At 34.5% G+C, this 22,695-nt stretch overlaps 1 protein-coding gene and 1 non-coding gene across 8 annotated transcripts in view; both read right to left on the reverse strand.

Moving 5' to 3' along the window:
• The window catches only part of EPHA5 (EPH receptor A5), a 323,325-nt gene that overhangs the window by 181,049 nt on the left and 119,581 nt on the right, over positions 1-22,695 (reverse strand). The window lies entirely within an intron of this gene.
• Positions 5,440-5,601, reverse strand: LOC119230242 (U1 spliceosomal RNA). The gene has a single exon (XR_005121704.1). It is a non-coding gene; the product is annotated as a U1 spliceosomal RNA (small nuclear RNA).

Below are 22,695 nucleotides of genomic sequence, written 5' to 3' on the forward strand. Positions count from 1 at the left end.
TCACAGGTCTTCAGTATACTCAGGCTGCTTAACAGCCGCTCAGGGCTTCCCAAACTTAGCATCAGCACCAGCTTTTGCCTTCTCAGTTGGCTTTTCTCCTCTGCCTGGCTGCCGGGCATACACAGGCTGCTTTTGGCCATCAAGGCCCACTGGCCACCCCCAGATTCTTAAAAAAAAACATAACCTGCCAAGGTCCTCCACCTTCTGGCGGGATTGTCAGTCCAAGTCCATTAGGCCAAGTTCGTTGGCCTCTCCCTGCATCAGCACTGGCGAGCTCTGAATCATGGTGCTCTCTTCGCTGACAATTCTGCTGCCTCAGGGGTCGTTGGCTGGTCCTCTCGGGCATCTCCTCCTCCACATGAGGTCTCATCCTGCAGCTCCTGGACCTCGTCCATCTCCTGTGCCGCCACGACACCTCCAGCGTCGTCACAGGCAGTCTGTTACTCCTTAGTCCCTCCAGGTCTTCGGAGGGCTCCATACCTGTCTGCATGGATCATCTTGCCAACTTACGCCAATTGTAGGGGCAGGAATGGCCACGGTACAGGTTTTCTGATCCCATGCAGACCGGGTAAAGGAGGAGAGAGTCCTAGAGCCCTCAGTGGCTTTTGCAGGCTTTTGTTGGGATTACCAGGTACATGGCAGGCAGGAGTGCTGGGGGGCCGGGAGGCTGGCAGTCCTCCCAGCCCCCAGCAAGTCTTCACTCTATCTGGGCTCTCTGGCATTCTCTGCTTCTGCTTCTGCTTCTTTGCTTCTCTTTGGCTTCTACTGGCGTCCCTGTGACGCCACCCTTGAAAGCACAGTCTCAGCCCAGGTGAATCCCATCTACCTATGCCCACACCCTACTCCAGGTGCCCGCCATCAGGCATGCATTCAGGACCGCAAGGATCCATCATCTCTCCTGATGGCGGGAGGGCAGAAAAGCCTGACATTTTTCCTTACCCTACAGGGTGGCATCACGGGGATGCCAGCAGAGCAAGAGAGCAGAACAGCAGAACAGCAGAAGAAACGAGAAGAAAGAAAATAAGGCCACGAGAGAACGCCAGAGAGCTCAGAAAGAGTGAAGACTTGCTGGAGGCTGAGGAAGACTGCCCTGACTGCTGTGTGCCTGGTAAACCCAATAAAAGCCTGAAAAAGCCACAGAGGGCTCCAGGACTCCTCCTTTACCCGTCTGCATAGAATCATAGAGAACCTGCTCTGTACCTTCCTGCCACTACTCAATGCTAAGTCGTTTTACACTAATTTTTCGTTTTATACTTTCAATTAATTCCTTCATTTTAAAGTTTCTTTCTTTTTTTCCTTCTGAATGTTGCTTTACTTCTTTAAGATCACCCATACATTCTTTTTTTTGTTTGTTTTTACTTGTTTCTAATTTTTTTTACTGTCTTTGTACATATTTCTTTCTCTCTTTTATAGATCCTACCTTGTAATTCCACTTTCTTTATAACAAGTATAATCTTTATGTGCATGATTTCCAAATTCATATGTTGAGTGAGATCTGAGCTCTTTTCCAGCAATAGGAATGTTTTCGTAATGAAATCTTTTAAGAGTCACATTTTATTGCCTTCATTGTCATCATCTAAATAGACATTTGTCTGACAGAGTCCATTCTTTTCATTTCTCAATTTTCTTTTCCTTGTGTCTATATCATTTTGGTCATAGCACAACTATGCTGTTTAGTGCACTTTGACTCTTGCATCATAAACTGTCAAGATTCCCATTAGTATTTCTTGAGTCAATAATATCATCCCCTTCCCATTTAAAATTCAGTTATTCTAATTCAGGTCCTTATTCTAAATAGCAAATGATTGTACAAATGAATAGTTCTCTAAAAGTACCTGTAGGGTAAGGTAAAAGGTATCAGGCTTTTCTGCCCTCCCGCCATTAGGATAGATGAGGGAACCCTGTGGCCCTGAATGCATGCCTGATGGCGGGCACCTGAAGTGGGTACACCTGGGCTGAGAGACTGGCCTTTTAAGGGTGGCGTCACGGGAAAGTATAGAAAGAATGATGCCTAGTTGGGGGCGCCAGTAGCAGCAGAAGCCAAAAGAGAAGCCGAGAGAGAAGCCAAGAAAGAAGTAGCAGAAGCCGAGAGAGAAGCAGAGAAGGCCGGAGAGCCCAGATAGAGTGAGGATTTGCTGGGGGCTGGGAGTCCTGCCAGCCTCCCGGCCCCTCAGCACCCCTGCCTGCCGTGTACCTGGTAATCACAATAAAAGACCTGCAAAAAAACCCACTGAGGACTCTGACTCCTTTACCTGGTCTGCGAGATCATAGAAAACCTGCACTGTGTCCATTCTTGACCCTACAGTACCTAAGGTCAGTCAGTTTCTATACTCTATTATTCTTGGTAAATTTGTTGATTGAGACTTAGGAAATGATAAAAGTCAATTCACTTATTTTTCTCTTTCCATTCAGGAGATTTTCTGCATTACTTGTACATAAATTTTGGCATTTGTAAAACTGTTTCATTATACTGAATTATTAAACAAGGGCAATTAATAATATTGCCCTTCGAAAATTTGGAAACTCAGTGTTGATGTGATCAAATACATTTCTTAAAGCGACACACAAGTAATGAGCCTGAAATAGAAATTAGGTGTGTGTCATTTCTATACAAATAATAATCAGTGTATTATCTAGGATTCATTTTTTTTTTTTTTTACTGTTTGATGAGAAAAATATACCTAAAACTAAGACTACTAATTCTGAAGTTATAAAGGGAGTTTTTCTACCAGCTGTATAGAGTTTAGCCAAGAAAGAATGAGTGCTTCTCATTTGATGCTCTGATTACTGTATTTAAAGAGAGCTGTAATCAAATTAAGATAATAAGAAGTATTTGTGCCAAAATGTGTTTACTCAGTAATTCATAAATAATTCAAATGCCCAACTAGGCATCATTCTTTCCATACTTAAACTATTGTGAGGAAAAAGTTTAAGAAATTAATGCGTACTGACATGAACGTCTGTGGCAATAGATGTCTATTTTGGGTGAAATTAAAAGTTATATTTTGTTTATATTTATAAATTTTGAAATATTTACTTAGTTTTTTAAAATCAAAGTGAAAGTTCCATCACATTGTTATTGGCCACATGTCTGAGATTTGTAAAATAATTTGTTTACAAAGCTAAATTAAGAACATTTGGGATAAGTTGTTAACATAAAGTTAAGTTAGAGAATTTGTAGCTTTCACTGAATCTATGAATAATGGTGTTTACTTCCCCCAGCTTTATATTCATGTATGTGAAGTATAAAATGAGGTAACTTGTAATACGTGTACAGTGAGAAAAGATTGTAACACTCTAGTTAATTAGCACACCTATCACCTCACATAGCTGATTTGCAGGAATGAAAACTCTTAATATCTACTACATTAATACATTTCAGTTATTCAGTACAATTATAGTTAATATGTTATAAATTAAATCCTCAGAACTTATTTATAATTTAAAGATTTTACCTACTTCTCTATATTTTTATCACCCCCCCAAACCTGCAACCACACGTTTACTCTCTGTTTCTGTAAGTGCAAATTTTCTATTTATTTGTTTGTTTTAGAATCCACATGTAAATGATGCCATGCTGTAACTGTCTTCTTTCACTTAGCATAATGCCCTCAGTCAATCAATGTTGTTGCACATGAACCAATTCATTCTTTTTTAATTCTGAGTAATATTCCACTATGTGTATTTTCTTTATTAATTCATATATTGACAGACACTTAGGTTGTTTCCATAACTTGGCTATCACAAACAATGCTACAACGAACAGAATGCAGGTGTTCAAAAGAAGGATTCTTTTATATTTTGCAATAGCTTTAAATTTTAAAGGAAGACAAAATGAAAACAAACATAAAAATTTTCCCTTCTGATACCTTCAGATTTTTCACATATTCTACAATAATTAAGAAGATGAAGAAGTCTTCAAAAGTAGAAGTATGAATTTATTCCAGATACATGTGCATTATTTATAAATTTCTGTTTAGGATCTGAAAGATGACCTTGGATAAATCACACAGGCTAACTCAGATTCTGAGAGATATATTTCTACTATAGATGTAATATTCATAGCTTTTAAATTAAAAATATTCTAGATGAGAGTTATATCACATCAACTGCAATAAAAAAATGCTTAAATAGATATGTTCCCTGGAAATGTGGCCAAAATGGGGGGGGGGAAGTTTCTAATATTTGTAGCAAACTTTCTCTTTATTCTTTAATTTTGGTTTTCATTTCAATGGGTATGGCCATTAAGACAAAATCTGTGGTCATATTTCTTGTGAAGTATTTCAAATATTTTCAAAATTCTGAATTTAATCACTTATATCCATTTGCTCAATGGCAAGAGATACCCCTTGTAATTGGACTGAACCCACATGCTACAAATAAATTATTGGAAAATCAGACAACAATCTATATGTGAACAAAAATCAAGTAATGGATTTTTTTTCTTAATTTCATTTTTTTGTCATAGGCTCTCCATCTAAACTACTAATATCATTTAATTGCTAATGTGACCATTATTATCTTGGAAAACTTAGTCTGCTGTCCTTGTCATGACTAAAAGTCTTAATGCCTATCTGTGAGAGATAGTGACATGAGAGATTACTAAACTGTAAGGCACAGATGGAAATAGTAGTGAGGTGAATGGCATGTAGAGAATAAAAGGGTGGCTCTTTTTCCATAGCTGAACAATTTTCCGGACACAGATACATTAGAACAATGATCTCCAAGTAAATCAGTTTCTGAATGTTTGAGAGTATAAATTCATTGATTGAATTTATTTAGGAAAGATGTATTCATCCAAATTCTGTGTATCAAAACTAGTGTTATAAATTTCTTAGAATACTTTTTTATTTTGAATTACTGTGTGATTTGCTCAAACTGCTAACATTCTTTATTTCAAAGTTGTAAAAAATCCAATACATGCAAAATGACAAAAAATAAAGGATTAAAGATTTCATTGTTTGATTAGTTGAGGGTGTTAAATAATATTAATGATATAGTATTAAAATGTATGTTTTGAATTACAGAGCAAGTATAGTTTCAGTGAAAGGAAAATTGTATAATTGATTTAGGAAAAATGTCCACAAGACCCAGTCTAAAGGCAAAGAGTCAGAAGACAGCAGATAACATTTTGACAAGAAAATCAGAGTGAATAGGTTAGTAAATTTTGACCTCTAGCATTTCTACACCAACATACCTAATACAATAAATTATTGAGACATGTGAAAACACTCATAAAGGAGACACACAAGCCAAATATGACAAAGATTATGTTGGTTAGAAAGCAAAGCATCAATATTTATATTTCTCAAAGTTAAAAATATTGAACAACTGTCTTTAAAATTTATAACATGCTAAAAGCTCTTTTCTAAAATTACACATGTTTAAATAAAATTATTCTGATTCTCACATTACCTTTTAGTTTTATTTACATACATTTTATGGAAAGCGTAAACACAATCCCCTACTACCACAAAATATGCAGTAGAGATTCCTACATTTGGAGAAACCTCAGAGGTCAGCACATCTGAGTGCAGTGGATAAGCCTTGCCTGAGAAAACCATCTTCGTGATCATGGTATCTCCCCTGCCAGGTAAATATAACACATTACATTTTAGATACCCATTATATTCCTGGCAAGTAGGCTCCCTTCCTTACACTTTAGAGAAGAAAAATATTTCAATTTCTAGTTTTCATGATCTTTATAAGACAAAACTAAGAATTCTAAATTCACTGTCACCATCATCAATTAATTGCAAAAGTAATTCTGGAATTACAGTTTTTGAAATGTGTGTGATCAACCAGTAGGCTCATGAATTGTAAGTGGAAACCTAACCTTTTTAGGTTATCTCACATGGGTGCTATCTAATTAGTAATAATTCTAATTAAGATTTTTCTGGGAATTAAAGTTACCCATTTAGGTATTAATGATTTTACAATGAAACATTTTTAAAGAAAAAGTACACTCATAGGAAATATGCTTCACAAGAACTTTTAAGGTATACTAATAAGCAGCATTATTTACACTAGAAATAAAATAAACTGTTTTGTGGTTCCAAAATACTTTCTGCTTGATCGATCGATTAGTGCATGAATTGCTATTTGCGTTTTACGCCTCTGTTGTATGGCTTGACATGCTTGCCATTACACAGAAAAGTGGATTTGTATATGTGCCACAGTGCTCTGGGGCAGAAAATTGTCCTCTCCTAATCTTTTTTGAAGCAAATAGATAATAATTTATCACTGTGATTTGACTTCTTTTGGTTCATTTAACTTCCTTGAAGTATCACAGTCATCAAAATCTCTTGTAATTGACTCCTTATTGAATGCAAGGAAATCTCTGCATGTAACAAGGTCCTATAGTAAAATAAATTCATATAGAAAGTTTATCTTTCTGGGATATTTTATCAATGAAACCATATACATATTTATATTTTTCTCATACTCCCCAATAAGATTTATCTAGCAACTATTTGAGCAGTCAATTTTACACTACTCATTAAGAAAGACATTTTGCTTAAAGTTTTGCATGGTCATTCAATTTTAGAGATGTTTCAAAAAGAAATTGTTGGAATAAAATTGAGTTTTGAATCAAATTACAAATAGTGATTTCAAAGTATATTAGCTTATCATAATCCAATGATTTTGTTCATAAAAAGTAAGGTATTTTTACTCATTCAATTTAAGTAAAAGGAAATCTCTAATACAAAAATCTTAATTCTCTGTTCATACAGGAAATATCTTGGAAAGAGAAATCCTTAGATTTAGATCTCAACAACAATGCATGGTACTGAACAGGAAATAAAAACAAATTATTTGAAATTTGGTTTCATGAATTTTATACTTGATTTATCAAGCTATATAGAATTGGTGCATATCTTATAAAAGCGTGACTGTGATGACAACCCAGTTTTAAACCCTTTAAATGGTAAGTGAATTAATCATTTTCATATTTTAATTGGGTCAAATTATGACTTAAAGGGACAAATTTTCCATAAAACCCTTGGGATTCAAAAATTAGAACATTTTTCTCACATGAGAGAGATACTGAATATCTGTATTTTCCCTGTGGTAGAAATAAAGGTACTGAACTGAAATTCATTTTCAGTTATGAGAAACTGGGATATGGACCACTTATTTTCAATCGATTCTTTGTAACTCGACTGAGCTCCAATGTTCAAATTGGAGCATTATGATCTTAAAGCTAAGGAATAAAACTGATATGCATTATTAAGTCTTGTAGTTACTATATAACTATGTGATAAGCAGGAGATATTTTGAGAAAATATATGACATAGAAAAATCCAAATTTTTCATATAACAAATTTAAGTTGCTCCTGCTATTATGGCACTAGGCCCTGGCAACTATAGCAATACCTGATAGAGAATGCTTAATTATCCTACAAGACATTCTCAAATAAATAAAACATCCAGAAATAAATGTTTCTTTCAGTTTCCTTTAAATAATTATTTGGATTCATAGTCTTCACATGAGCTCAATTCTTCTTTTAATTCAGAAACATTTCCTATGTATCCTGCCAAACACATACTTATCTATCAACTAAGTATGTATTAGAATCCACGAGTTATTTCAGGCTTACTAGCAAGAGACAATATTGAACTTTATATAAAAATATTGGGAATTTCTACTGATATATTAAAAGTTCCGAATCAGCCAATTGATATTTTTCCTTAAAAGTTTATTGAATTTATTTTTACAAACTTAAATTTCTGGAAGTTAATATTAAAGTTCAGATCTTAAGAAATAGAAAAAATGAAAAAGAAAGAAGAAATCTTAAGAAATAGAAAAAGATGTATAATCTTCAGGCAAATCAAAATAATTTTTCTAGCACAATTTCTATTACTAAATGTTTGAATGGTAGACTCACAGATTTCAAGATAGCTTTCTCCAACCCTTTTATACCTACAATAATACACATTTGGAGATGGAAAATAATTATCATAGGGCCTCTCTGGTGGAGCAGGCAGTTGAGCGCAGTGCTGTGAAGCTGTCCGCAGCCTCTGCAGTGCCGGTTCGATCCTTGCTGGCCTCAGAGCAACCCACAGGGCAAGCAGACCTCTCCTGCCTCACCTGCTGCTCCCCTCAGCAGTGTATTTCATCAATCTGCCTGTTCTGTTCCCCACTCTGTCTCTGGTGAATCCTCTCACCCTCCTGCACATCTGACCTGCACCCCGCTCTTGCATAAATAAAAAAAATCTTAAAAAATAAGAAAATAATTATCATAAATGAATATGAAAAATGAGTCTCACACAAAAAAAATTTATATCAGCACATACATCAGTACACTCACCTACATTGGGATAGCTTATTAAAATAATGTTCTCATCTTATGCTTTTTTTCATTTTAAGAATATAAAATAATATTCCACAAAATGGAAAGTCTTATTTGCCAAGATGACCTCGCTTGAGTCACTCTGGTCATTTAGTTTTCTCGTTTCTGAACATACAACTACCTACAAGGCAGCAAGGAGAACAGAGAAGTAAAGCACAAGGGAGATAGAGCCAGGGTATATAAATTTGCCAACAACTCAGTTCTATCAATATATTTCAGATGTTTGAAAACCTCAGTCCGAATTCCTAAAGTCTAAAAAAATGGAAAATATAAATATGAGTTAACAAAGTAGCTCTGGTAGTTCCAACTTCATAAAATTCAACACTCTAGTGAGAAGATCACTCTGTTCTGAGCCACTTACATTTCAACTAGTAGAGACTCAACTAATTAACAAAGGATTGATTATATTAGCAGGCAATTTTGATTGCAGATGAATATGCAATAAGCAATCTCACAACTTTCTACTCCTTTCTTAATCCAATCCATAGGCCTGGACATGAAAACTTTATTTCTGACTAATTCCAATAACCTTGTGTTTGTCCTTTAGCTTTTAAGCACAGCGTCTATGAAAAAAAGTTACCTCATACAGTTAATCCAATGTCTAGTCTTATTTATATGCTCTAGAATTTGCAAAGGAAAAGTAAAAGCATAAAAATAAAAAAGCAAGCAAAAAATCAGATTGACAGTTGGAGTCAAAAACAGAGTTACATAGCTGACATACAACTTTTCCATTCTTCATTCTTAATCACTGGGCTTCCTGAATTTAAACTGGGTGTATATAGCTAAGCAGCTGGATACAAGATTTTTCAGTATGACTTTCAGCATGAAATCATATGATTATACTCAAGCAGGTTGAATATGATAGGAAATGACTTTTATAATACCCTAGATATTTCCCTAGCAGTGAAGGCACTCCCTGGATTTCTTTTGTCACCTTGTCTCTGACTGGAAAAAAAAAAAAAAAAAAAAATGGTGAGAAATGTAGAGACTGCTTTAGATACTGTGATTAGCATCCCATGTGAGAATTGCAGAGTCTTTCCACTAGCCAGAATCCCTTTACGATTTCATGAAATGTTGCTTGCTCTCCACACTGTACTGCTAACGGAGAAGTTCTTCTTTTATTTGAATTGCAGTGTTTTGTTTCTTTGCTATAGAATGTCATACAGAGTTTAAATGGTGTTAACCTAATATTAGGATTAAGAAGTAATCCAACTGGGCCTCCCAGGTAGTATAGAGGTTAAATCTCAGCACTATCGCCTATCCTTAAATTCAATCTTCAGTCAGGGAGCTAACCCACATATGGTTAGCAGCAGACCTCTCCTGTCTCACCTGCTGTTCCCCTTAGCAGTGTGTTTTGGTAAATCCTCTTCTGCTCCCACTCTGTCTCTGGTGAATTATCTCACCCCCTGTACCTCTGGCCTACATCCCAGTTCTTCTATGCAGAAATAAATGAATAAATCTTTTTTAAAAAGTAATCAAACTGGAGGTATAATGCAGGCAAAATAGGTTCTGATTCTGAACCCAAGTCAATTGGAACAAAGTTTTATTGTTTCATTTACCAGGTGGGAAAAGAGACAAAATAATTTTGTTTCAAATTCTATAGTTCTGAAGTGAGGGTTTGACAAAGTTAAAAAATTAGTGAATAGAAAAGACAGTATAGCTTGGCATGCATTACCAACTATATGCAGTAGGTGCTCAAAAGGTGCTAGCTAGCACTGTGACCAGCCAAGGGAAAGTAACTTGCCTGAACACCTGCTCAGGTCCTTTGTCTCCTGTGCTTCCTAAGGTCAGGTCCCTCCATTTTCACTTGAATTCTAGTGGTTCAAAGGCACATCTTAGCAAACTGGTCCAACCACTATGGAAAGCTGTTTGGAGATTCTTCAACCTACTAAAGATAGAGCTCCCATATGATACAGCAATTCCACTCCTAGGTATTTACCCAAAGGACACAGAAACATCAATTCCAAAGAGCACCTGCACCCCTATGTTTATAGCAGCACTATTTACAATAACTAAGATCTGGAAACAACCCAAATGCCCAAAAGTAGATGACTGGATCAAGAAGATGTGGTACATATACACCATGGAATATTACTCAGCATTCAAAAAAGATAAACACATGCAATTTGCAGCAACATGGATGGCACTGGAAGGGATCATGCTCAGAGAAATAAGCCAGAAAGAAAAAGAAAAATACCAGATGGTCTAACTCATGGCAGGAATCTAGAAAACCTAAATAAGGGACCAGGAAAAAGAATAACTGTAAGAAAGAAAAATCAAAATCAACAAACAACTATGAACCAGAGACACACTATGGGGGGTGAAGGGCGGGGAAAGGAGGGGTTGGGGTCATAATAAGGGGGTTGCAATTGTATGGGGAATATAAAAATAAAATTTTAAAAAATAAATTAGAAAAAAAAAAACACAAAGGCACATCCTAAACCCTCTTTTACTCCAAGCAAGTGAGCTTGACACCACAAAACAGAAAAACTGAGAGGCATATCCTGCTTCTGGATAATTTATTTTAAAACAAGTTGAAACCCCATAGAGGTCTTTATCTCTCTATTAATGGAACCATTAGGTTGTGGAAACACGGAGTGAGAATTCTGAGACATATTGAACAAATAGCTTCTCCAGAGAGCATTTTTGTCACTAATACTAGATACTTAGAGTTTGAAGTATTTCTAGATCTATAGAAAAGTTTATTTACCTCTAAATAAAACTTTAGTTATGCTTTGTATTAAATATTATGATCTTACATAATTCCTTCTATTTAAATATATTATGCTGGAAAAATATTCTTAGAAGATATGCAGACAAAACAAAAGAAGTAGGCATAGGAGGAAGGAGAAAAAGAAAAGTATTTGTTCAATCTATTTTATTAAGGGAAGGAAAATAGGTGTTTTATATGTCAACGGATATAAGAAACAAAAAGGTAGCTGCATATGACAAAAGTGATTCTTCTTTAATTGTGTTAAAGCAGATGTGAAATAGAAATAGAGTCATAATTCCATTTGCTTCTATAATCATGTTCAATAGTAGTTTGTTTAAATGATACTGCAAACAGATGAAGATAATGGTATGTTCTGATCGCTTTTCCAAGAGGTTGAAACAGCTGCAATTTGATCATTAGGGATGTTAGTCTCACTGGAAAATGACATACAAATTAAGTGATATCCTAGAGTATGTGAAGAAAAAAGGAGGCTTTAAATTAGGCTTTTCAACCTTTTCAAGAAAGTTTCTTGAAGTCATATTGTTTTCAAAACCTGAATAATTTTGCTATTGCTCCACTCATTGTATCTGTATTGTTATTGTATTAGTATTAGCATCAGATTAGTAATGGCATCTTTTGTTTAATAGTTAATTCAATAAGCTAAATATCATTAAAGCTTATTTTACAATAAATTTTGCATATTCCTACTACATATTTCTCCAAGAAAAGCCTTGGAAAGGAACTACTAATCTTGAGAGCATCGTTTAAAACTTAAAATTTGCAAAAACAAAAAAAAAAAGGGATATAGGTTCTTATAGCAGAAAGACAATACCGACAAAGACAGCAGAGTGCATGAAATTAATCACACTGAACTCAATGTCAGGTGTGTACAGGTGCTTATCAAGACTGGCATAAAGAGACAAGAAGCAACAAGAAATGTGTCAAAATTGTATTTCTTTGTGTAGAGCAAAGGATATATTCTTAAAGTCTGAAGAATATTCTGAAAAGTTACATTTTCCAAGTGAGGGAAATATAAACATGAAACTTGTTTCTTCTCAAAACAATTTAGCTATTTTTTTGTGTTACACACTATATGAACAATAGGATCTGACATTAGTTTAATTTTGTCACTGGCAATGCTATATAGTTCAATAAACAATCATTTCTTCCCTCTCTGAAGTGGTTCCCTCCCCCCAAATTTTGGTCTCCAGAGAATATCTTTTCAGTGAGTGCTTAAAATTACATACTGAAAATCTGAGAATAGCATAGTAAAAACAAGAAACACATCAGAAGCAAGGTAGAGAGATACTTCAAAAGATTCCTGTGAACATAAATTTAAGAGGGCAGGTTGTCTTTTAACACTAGACATATATGATAATTAAAATACTGCAGGAATTTATTTAACACCTGTTTGGTTTCATCTAGGTTGGCATAAAGTCAAATATACTTAACCCAGCATTCTCTCTTGAATGTTGATTTACCATTAATTTTTTTCTCCTTTTATGAGTTTCTAAGACTTCCTTCTTTTAATTATTTTAAGTGTTAGCTACTCATCATAATAAAGTTCTAGTTAAGTCTAGCTGCTGACTTTCATTTATTGGGGCAAAAAAGAATTTTGTAGCAAAGGAAGGGCTTTGTAGATAACTTGAGGCTTAGACAATAAAAGTAAAACGATATGCCCTCTTTCTCTAATACCATGTCCACCATCACTCCATTCTCCTTCCTTCCTCTCCTCTTGTTTACTTTTTCGATTTAGAAATACCATTCATTATTTTTTTGGTAACATTGGTTTACAACAATATATATGATTTAGGGGAATAGGTTCAGACTCCTTCAGAAGTATGTTAAGATACCATGCCCATTGCCAAAACACCCAGAGTCCTTTACCAAGATCACTGGTCTCCTTTCCTCCTCCCTATACCACTCAAAACCTCCCCCTCTAGTAGGCTCAATTCTGCAGTCATATCACTCTGATTTGTATTTTTTGGTTTAATTTTGTCCCTTTGTTTTCTTTATTTATATTCCACATGCGTAAAATCATCTGGTATATGTCTTTCTCCTTCTAATTAATTTCACTTAGTATAATTCCCACCATTCATTTATATTTCTAAATCCGTTCCTTCTCTAAACTATGTTTAAATAGTCAGGGATACAGAGTTCAATCTTGATGGAAAAACTACACTGTGGACATAGAATTATTTCATTGTTCTTGTTAATATGTTTTTCATCAAAGAAGCACAAATTTATCTTTGCTCACTTTTTTCTGTTCTAGTAATGTTGGTACTGCTAATTGAAGCTAATATGATGTAAAAGAATTAGGCATCTGTGATCCTCTAATAAGTGTGTTCCTATTATCTTCTCTTCATTTAATTTGCCTCATTTCTCTTCTCCCTGCTTATACATCTGGATGGAATTCCAAATGGGATCATTTACAGAAGGCAGTTCTGTGGATCTGGTAACCTCCAAACAAAAGGGGTCTCTCTTTTACAAAGTAACCCACCACTCCTGGTAAGATAAATATAAAGACCATTGTCTTGACCAACATATCTTAGAACAGAAAAATGAGATTCTCACATGATGCCAAGGTTTGAATAGTGATTATCAAATAAACAGCCAGCAGTCATTTCTGAGACCTAGATGTTCAAGGGGAGGACAGGCTTATAGAATGTAACTAGTAGCACAGAAAATTGACATACTGGGATATAGAGAAGATAGAAAACACAAAACAAGGAATTCCAGAGCCCACACTGATTGAATGCCAATATAGAGCCTGGTAAAAAGTAGAAAGAAAAATATTTTGAAAACTGGAAGATTTTCTATGTGACAACATACATTAGTTACATGTTCAGCATAATAAACTACCACTCAGTTTAGGTCTAACAAAAGTATGCACACAGGGTCAATGATGTCATTTGTCAGGACCATCTCACATAGTCTGGAACAAAAACCTGTTGACAACAATTGAACATCTTCTGCAGGAATAATCTGTAGAGTAAGACCAGAATGAAAACTGCCAATGTTACCTCAAATTAAAAATGGATAAAATGACAAATAAACAACAAAATCATCATACTCATTAGTAACCAAAGCAGGTCTAACCAGAGGTCTGTTAGAACAAGATAGTAGATATTTAAAATGGCATGACCTATAAGGTTTCTAGCATAAACACTCAAATTCATTACAGCATTAAAAAGGAATATAAAATGGGCCTCCCTGGTGGTACAAGGGGTTAAGCACAGCACTGTGAAGCTATCCACAGCCTTTGCAGCACGAGTTTCATCCCTGGCCGGCCAGGGAGCTACCCACATGGCGGAGCAGACCTCTCCTGTCTTACCCACTGCTCCCATCAGCAGTGTATTTCAGACAATCTGCCTGTTCTGCTCCCCACTCTGTCTCTGGTAAATTCTCTCACCTCCCACACCTCTGGCCTGTACCCCAGTTCTTGTTCACATAAATAAATCTTTTTTAAAAAGGAATAAAAAGGGCCTCCCCTGGTGGCACAGCAGTTGAGTGCTGGGCTGCAAAGCTGCCCGCAGCCTCTGCAGCACCGGTTCGATCCCCGGCTGCCGGCAAGGGTCCGACATGGTGCGACAGACCTCTCCTGCAGCACCTGCTGCTCCCCTCAGCAGTGTATTTCATCGGTCTGTCTGTTCTGCTCCCTGCTCTGACTCTGGTGAATTCTCTCACCCTCCTGCGCTTCTGGCTGTACCCAGTGCTTGTATAAATAAATAAATAAATCTTTAAAAAAAAAAAAAGGAATAAAAATATGAAAGTAAATGAGCTCTCAGTAGGATTTGTTCCTGAATTTGATGACTTCTATCACAAAAATACCCTAGCAAACATTTTTAATTGTTTTATCATTTTTTAATTTTTCCTTTATGAGTACATGGAGAGAAGTGAGAGCTTACTAGTGCTGAATGCTCACTTCCTACTGCCGTATATTATACCTAGCCCCATGGTAGAAACATTTGGGGAATTTAATAAACTACTGAAGCTGCAGTATAGACTGGACACTAATTTAAACAAATTATTATTTTTCATAACATTAATATTTTCTTCTATTCTGGACATAATACAAGGCATTTGAAAATTGAACATTGTAGCTAAAGGGGGTGTTGTGTGCTGCTTATAAAACAGTACAACTCACTGCATATTTGACTTACACATTTTTGTGGCTTTAAATAAACAACCTATGTTTCTAATGATTCTTGCTTTTTTTTGAACCTTTACTTTTCTCTTTAGTTCAATACTCTTGATCAAGATCTACTTTCAGATATTTTAACAATTGCCCACCAATTCTCAAAAGTAATTTATAGTACCAGGTTTCTAATTTTGTTCAAAGTTAGTGATTGAAATTGATGATATTAAAGTTACCTGAAATGTATTACCTGTCTTAATTTCATCACTATATTAAGAACAATTGCAATGACTATGAATTTTAGATCTCTAAAGCTTAATTCTCAAAAAAATCTAAATGTCTATTACTGTAAATAATCATTAAATTTCTATCATCAAAATATGTTAATTTCAGGAGGTATCACTTTTGTTTCAATATTTTTATTAATTGAAAACAACTTTGTCCAACTTGCAAAGCAACCTGCATGTGTAATACATTTATCTAAAATTTCAACCTCTTTCCTAACAGAATAATCATTCATAAGTCCTCTTATGACTAAAAGCAACAGTTCTGTAATGGAAGTGTCACTGCAACCTTAAATATAGCATTCACCACCGTGAAAACTGTAATAACAGATGCTCACAAATGCCTGGTTTGATGAATCAGTGCAGAGAAAGGAGAGAAAAAGGTCTGTGTAGGTGTTTCAGTGGAAGGGGTGGGAGGAGGGAGAAAAAGTGACTTACAAATGCAAGAGTAAACAGATGGCTGTGATGGAGGCATTCTGGGATAAATTTGACTTTTTACACCCTGAGACTTCTCTGCTACCTGCAGTTACCTATATATCAAATGGACAAAATACTGAAGATTCAAAGGCAAGAGGTAAAAAAAAAGAAAGAAGCATTCAATGACTTTATTGCTATCGTTTTGGTGATGAGAACAAAAGAATGTAGGCAATAAAAAACAGCAAATGAGACAGAGAAGCTGTTTTTAAAAAGGTCAGTCAATATACATTGACAGGGCTCTTTGACATAGTCCATGGTCTAATCCATTACTCTTTACTTTTCCTTCGTGTTGTATTAAATATTATGTTCTGGTTAAGCCATTTAACTGTTGTAAAAGAAAAGCAGATTTGGAAATACTCTCAGACTTTGTTATTTAAGAAATATGTAATTTGGGTTAATTTTCTCCCTTGAAAATTTATAAAGGAGAACGAAATACCTAAAAATAACTCCTTGATGTTTGAGGATACTTTTCTCAGCAGTATCTGTGATTTCCAAACTGAAAGGTTTTGTGTATTTTTTGACAGTCTAATAATAAGGTCAGGGAAAGAGACTGGAGGTTAGCATTACCCAAAGAGAGTGCCTGAGGGATTCCAGGTAAATATTATTGCGTGGGAAAGTGATTCTGAAAGACTGAAGTGTAGGCAAACCCCAAGGCAATCTCATCTTGATGGAACTTTGCTCAGTTACAGATTATCTCAGTGAAAATGGACTGAGGTGATCTCCAATTACTAGTATCACAAATCCTGGGTCAAAGGTAAACACTTCCTGTGGAAGAAAATATTATTCCTCTTACAGTCAAAGGATCACATGGTTTTGAAAATAAAATATACAATAAATAATTAAAAATAATGAGGACCACACTGCAGGGCATAAAAATAAAAGCTAATTAAAAACAACAAAATTAACTGAATGGTACTTAAGATATCAGAAACGGATACCAAATAACAGAATAGAACTGGCTTTTGGTAAAGTGCTATATAAAAATAATATATGTTTAGTGAGAAAAATATAAGAGTTAGAGCTTTTTTTAGAAATGTGGAAAAAAAATCATTAAAAATAATAAATTGTAGCATAATTAAGAACTCAGTGAATCAGATTACAGAAGATTTGACAAAATAAAAAGAAGAGGTGTCTTGTTATATACAAGTAAGTCAGAAAAAATCCAGATCGGAACACAGAAAGATAAAAGAATGGAATAGGTAGAAGAAAAGATGTGAGACTAAAACAATACAGTGAGAAATATTAACACTGCCTCCAACAAGAGTCAGAAAAAGGAAAAATTTGAATCAAAACTATTATTTAATAAAGTAATGGCTAAGAAATTCCAAATAAAATATGTGATATCAAAAATTCAAGAAAAAATACTAATTACAAGTAAGAAAATATGAAGTAATACAATTTGGAAGATAATTATATTTCATGTTTCTGTATATCTTACAAGCAGAAACACCGGTAGGCTTTGTTCTAGAATGATCTTTATATGAATGGTTATATGGGAAACAGTATTTGATAATAGAGTTAGTGCCTTTCTCAGGAGCAGGGAGGTTTCTGTATTATCCAATACAACAAAGACACAGTTATAAATTTTTGCATTTCCTCAATTTAAGGTTTCTCATCTGAACTGCAACCATGGTGAGTACAGGTATCATCTGATCATTTGCATCTCTGTGTGATGATCAGGAACTGGCACAAACGATACTAACCTGGGTAGTGCTAATGCAGTGAATAGTGATGTCTTTTGTCTCTGAAATACCCTGTCTTCTGCCAGCATCCATAACACTGGTAAAATAACTATATTAGTTTGAAAATATAAGATGAAAATAGCAGTTCTTTTTAAATACCATTTAGTAAAAGTACCAAAATCCATATACAAAAATAAATCTGAGTATCAGCCAGAAAAAAATTTCAAATTATATTCAAATGAGAAAATCAACACTATCAACTGAATTTTCAGTAGAAATGGAAGCAAGGAGATAAAATAATATTACCTAGTCCTGGAAAAAAAATTCTGGCAACCTAAATTCAATGATAAGTAATAGCATCCTCAACATTCAAGGTAACTTTCAAATAAATAAATTGAGAAAAGTTATTGCCAATCAATACAGACTAAAAGAATTCTTAAATATATTTTCTGGCATCTGTATTTATAGATGTAAGTAGTCACAAGCACAAATGATGATAAATAGCAAAATTTAAATTTTTGTTTATATAACATGACAATATGCATTGTCTAAAATGTTAAGCAAATTAAAATAAGATCAATGGCATTCAGTTTGAAAGAGCTGCTCATAACAAGTGCTCCAAGGTGAACTTTTTTCGGGAAAGAATATGAAAATGACAATGTCTTTAATGTGATAAGGAAGCATGTTGTAATATCTATAGCAACTTTTAAACTGATATTTACTTAAAAGAGCAAAGAAAAAAATTTAATATTCTCACTTCAAACATGTCTTGCTATAGAAGAGATCAACAAATGAGCTAGACCATGAAAGATGTTGATGTTTAAAGATTTTTGTATATGTCCAAACTTGAATAGACAAAAAAAAAATTAAAATAAGCCCCTGTCATGTAGAATTCTTCTAACATTTCATTATGATACCCTGAAGTACCAAAATATCACTTTATATTTATTTGCAAAACTAAATACAGGGCCTCCCTGGTGGCACAAGGGGTAAAGACAAAACCTATGAAGCCATCCACAGCCACTGCAGCATGAGTTCAATCCCCAGCTAAGGAGCTACCCACATGGTGCAGCAGACCTCTCCTGACTTGCCAGCTGCTCCCCTCAGCAGTGTATTTCAGTCACTCTGCCTGTTCTCCTCCTCATTCTGTCTCTGGTGAATCATCTCACCACCCCCCCAACACCTCTGGTCTATACCCCAGTTCTTCTATGCATAAATAAATAAATCTTTTTAAAAAAACTAAATACATAAAATTTATGAGAATTTCTAACTACATCGATATTATTACATGATATTTGACATTTAAAACAAATAAATACACAAAATCTTTAGCAAATTTCTCAAAGCCTAAGAACACAAGAATTTCATAAATAATAATTATTTAGGGGTTATTTTTCTTTGCTTCTCTAAGCCAAATGCAATGCAATATAAGGACAAAATGTGAAAATAAGTAAAAATTATTTTTTGGCACAAGCTGCTAACTGTTTTTTTAAATTTTGTTCTCTGGGTGATGGGAGAGGTACTCATCTGTCTTTTAATTCTATTTTTACAGCTTTAGGTGGAAAGATATCAAACTATAGCAAACTGCTTTGATTATCAAATTTCATAAATATTCCAATACATTTAGAACTATTTTTAGATGTTGAATAAATGTTCTGTGACCTATAATGACTGATATAAGTACCAGTTTTCTGGCACTTATGTCCAGTAACTTTTAAGCTTCTATTTAAAGAACAACTAGGGTTTAAATCTGGCAGCCTAGGGTTTAAGTGGCCTGGTGGTCTAGGGTTTAATTCTCAGCGGTATCCCTGTTGCTGCCTGAATTCCATCCTTGGCCAGGGAGCTAACCCACTAATGGCCCAGCAGACCTCTTGCCTCTCCCACTGCTCCCCTCAGCAGTGTATTTCAGTCAATCTGCCTTTTCTGCTCCCCACTCTGTTTCTGGTGAGTCCTCTCACCCACCGCACCTATGGCTTATACACCAGTTCTTCTATGCATAAATAAATAAAGTTTTTAAAAAATAAGTAAAAGGAACAACAAAAATATCTCCAGAATGCAACATAATGAATCGATGCCAAATGTAAAGTCATAACAAGACTTGAACATTTCCCCTCAGTTACAGAACCCATTATATTTACTCTTAGAAAAGATGACTGGTATGTATGTGTGCATGCTATAAAAACGTGTTCTGTGAGCATGTAATTTATTATCTAAACCAATAAACCAATTCCCATTTTTTTTTGTTTTATTGAAGTAACACTGTTTTACAACACTGTATATGATTCATAGGTATGGGATCACACCTCCTCAGATGTGTGTTACCACACCACACCCATCAAAACACCCACAGTCCTCCACCAAACTAATTCACTTTTAAGAGTGAAAGGAATCGCTTTTCATAATGACACTGAGGCCATAATGTAAAATTGAACCATTCTAAGAATACTAGGGTGTATGTTTACCCTATGTAGCAATTGATTTTCCTTAATCACAGGAAAAAATGTTAGGAGAAACTGATAAGCAGCATATTTCTTTTCTTAATTGTTTACTGTTAATGAGATTTGAAAGTGAGTAATCACCTTTGTTCTTAACTACTGTATGACATATGCAGCACTAATTTTTATTGCACTATGCCAAGGACTAATTTATAAGTAATATTCAAAATATTGGTTCTGAAATTGTACAGTGTATTTATTGCACAGTGTCAATAGCACATATTAAATAACCAAGTCTTCTTCATTTTCACTCATATTATTTTTACTACTCAGTAATGCTTACAATAAATAATAATTTGATTTTAATTTCAGAGTCCTAAGAATGTAGGTATGTCCCGTGCAAGTAGTACTATTGCTTCAGACCATCAGCAGCTAGTAGTGGATAAATTATGTTCAAATGCTTGCTAAAATACATATATTTTAGCAATTTTCTTTTCCTCCTACAAACTGGTAGAACTATAAAATAAAATATTGCAAAAGGTGTTCATGTTGAACAGTAATTTAGGCCTCAGTACATCTACCTGTCTCCTCAATCAGAGCAGGAGAGAAAAGGCACCAACATCACTAATGAAGCTGTTGGGCCCGTGGCTTGATGTCGGAACAGCAGACGTTAACTTCATCAGTATTTAAGTTACAGGAGCAGAGAATGTTTTCTAGTTGAGCATTGTTCCAGTTCTTTGAACTGACTGCCATGGATTCCTGGAGCTTGACCACATTACAATTTTCACACTTAGCAACTGTAAAATTGTTAAAGCGATATCTTTCCACACCGTTTATCCGTTATTACTGCTAAGTTTGGCATACCACCTTAGTTACGGGCTTTAAATGCCACTTTCATCACTTCCCAGGGTAACCTTGGCCATGAAATCGGAAAATCAGATCATTTTCTGGTCCGTTTTCCTCTTTTTCTTTGAATGAGATTAGATTTTGCTACGGTTGACTGACAAATCTCATTTAGGATTCAAGGAGAGGCCTGAGCCCCCGACCTCTTTATGAAATAGGAGGTGAGATGACTTAGCCAGTGATGACGAAGACAGAGACAATTTCAACTCATCACACAAAGGTAATTAGTGATTAATTTACTTTGTGAGACAAAATTACTTGTAAAAGTATAAGGAGTCTAAGTATCAGGCCTCAACATTGTTTACAATAAAATATCAATCATATTCATGGGTTTTCCTCTGCATGTTCTGTTTTCCTTTCAAATTATATTTCTAGGTCTGTTAAATGGTAAAGCACAAACCAAAATTATTTTACTCAATTAAATTTATCCAAAATTAATTGGAAAAATCATATCATTGGTTAATAGCTAACATGAGTCTAAAATTGATATATTTTCCATGATATGATAATGTAGGGTGAATACTTTATTCAGGATGCACTGTTTCATTGCTGAGTTGTATAGTTTCCAGACATTACCTGTTTTGTGGGCAATTCTCCATTGTAGGTTAGTAGAAGGGAAGAATGTAGAAAGGATGAAGATAAAAGTTGGCAAATGCCACAAAATGACTATTGTGTGTTCTAGAGCTTTTCTTTGAGTATAGCAGGTTTTAAATCTCAACGACAAGTTTTGAGATGAGCTGATATTTTGAAATCTATGTCCTACTACACAAATTTACATTAAACTGAAACAAGAAAGTTAACTATTTATATTATCACAAAAATTGAATGACTAAATGGATCAATGAAACACCCAACCCATCTCATTGACCTTAGACACCTGTTCAATATTGTTAGGCCATTTGATTTAAATATACAAAGGAATAAGAATGAAATCTTTAAGGATCATCTGGCTTAACACACTTATATTCTATGTTAATTTCTATGCTTACTGTCTTGATTCTCTTTAAATTTCTTTTTCTCTCCAGTTGCATTTCCAGAATTATTACTGCATCACATTTTACATCATGAAAATTCTAGTTATTTCAAAAAGAACATTTAATTGTCCCTAATTTCTCTTTAGATATATTTAGGTTCTGATTTGTTTCCTGTTAATATGAGGTTCTAGTGAAATACCAGATAAAAGAATATGTTGAAATTCATTTCTAAAACATTATGTGGGAAGAAATGTGTATCACAGTACCTTGCATAACAAGTTATATAAATATTTGTAAAAGATTAGGCCATCTCCCTTAATCTCTTTGACTATATAAATATTGCAGTGCACATATCAAGTGTACAGATGTAGAGCCTCAAATGTTTTGAAATCAATTATATATGAAAAGAATCACAGCTGCCTAAAAATATAAACTATCTTCCCCCAAATAGGAAAATCTTTCAGGAAGATGGCTATATGCACCACCCTAAATGAAAATGCTAAAGAAATCTTATTTCATCTTATATATTAGTTACATTCTTGAGAAGCTGTACAAATTAAATATATGTATAAAAAAGAAAAATATATCTGTGAATTTCATTACACTCCCAGTAATAAAATCTCTTAGCAAAAATATGTGCTCTTCGGTACATAAGAAAAATTATTATGCACCTAGGAACTTCAATCTTCATTTCAAAAAGCATTTCCTTTTATCCTTGTGTTTATTACATATATT

The sequence above is a fragment of the Talpa occidentalis genome, unplaced genomic scaffold (assembly GCF_014898055.3).
Source record: "Talpa occidentalis isolate TD23 unplaced genomic scaffold, MPIMG_talOcc4v2.1 talOcc4.6, whole genome shotgun sequence".
Lineage (NCBI taxonomy): Eukaryota > Metazoa > Chordata > Mammalia > Eulipotyphla > Talpidae > Talpa > Talpa occidentalis.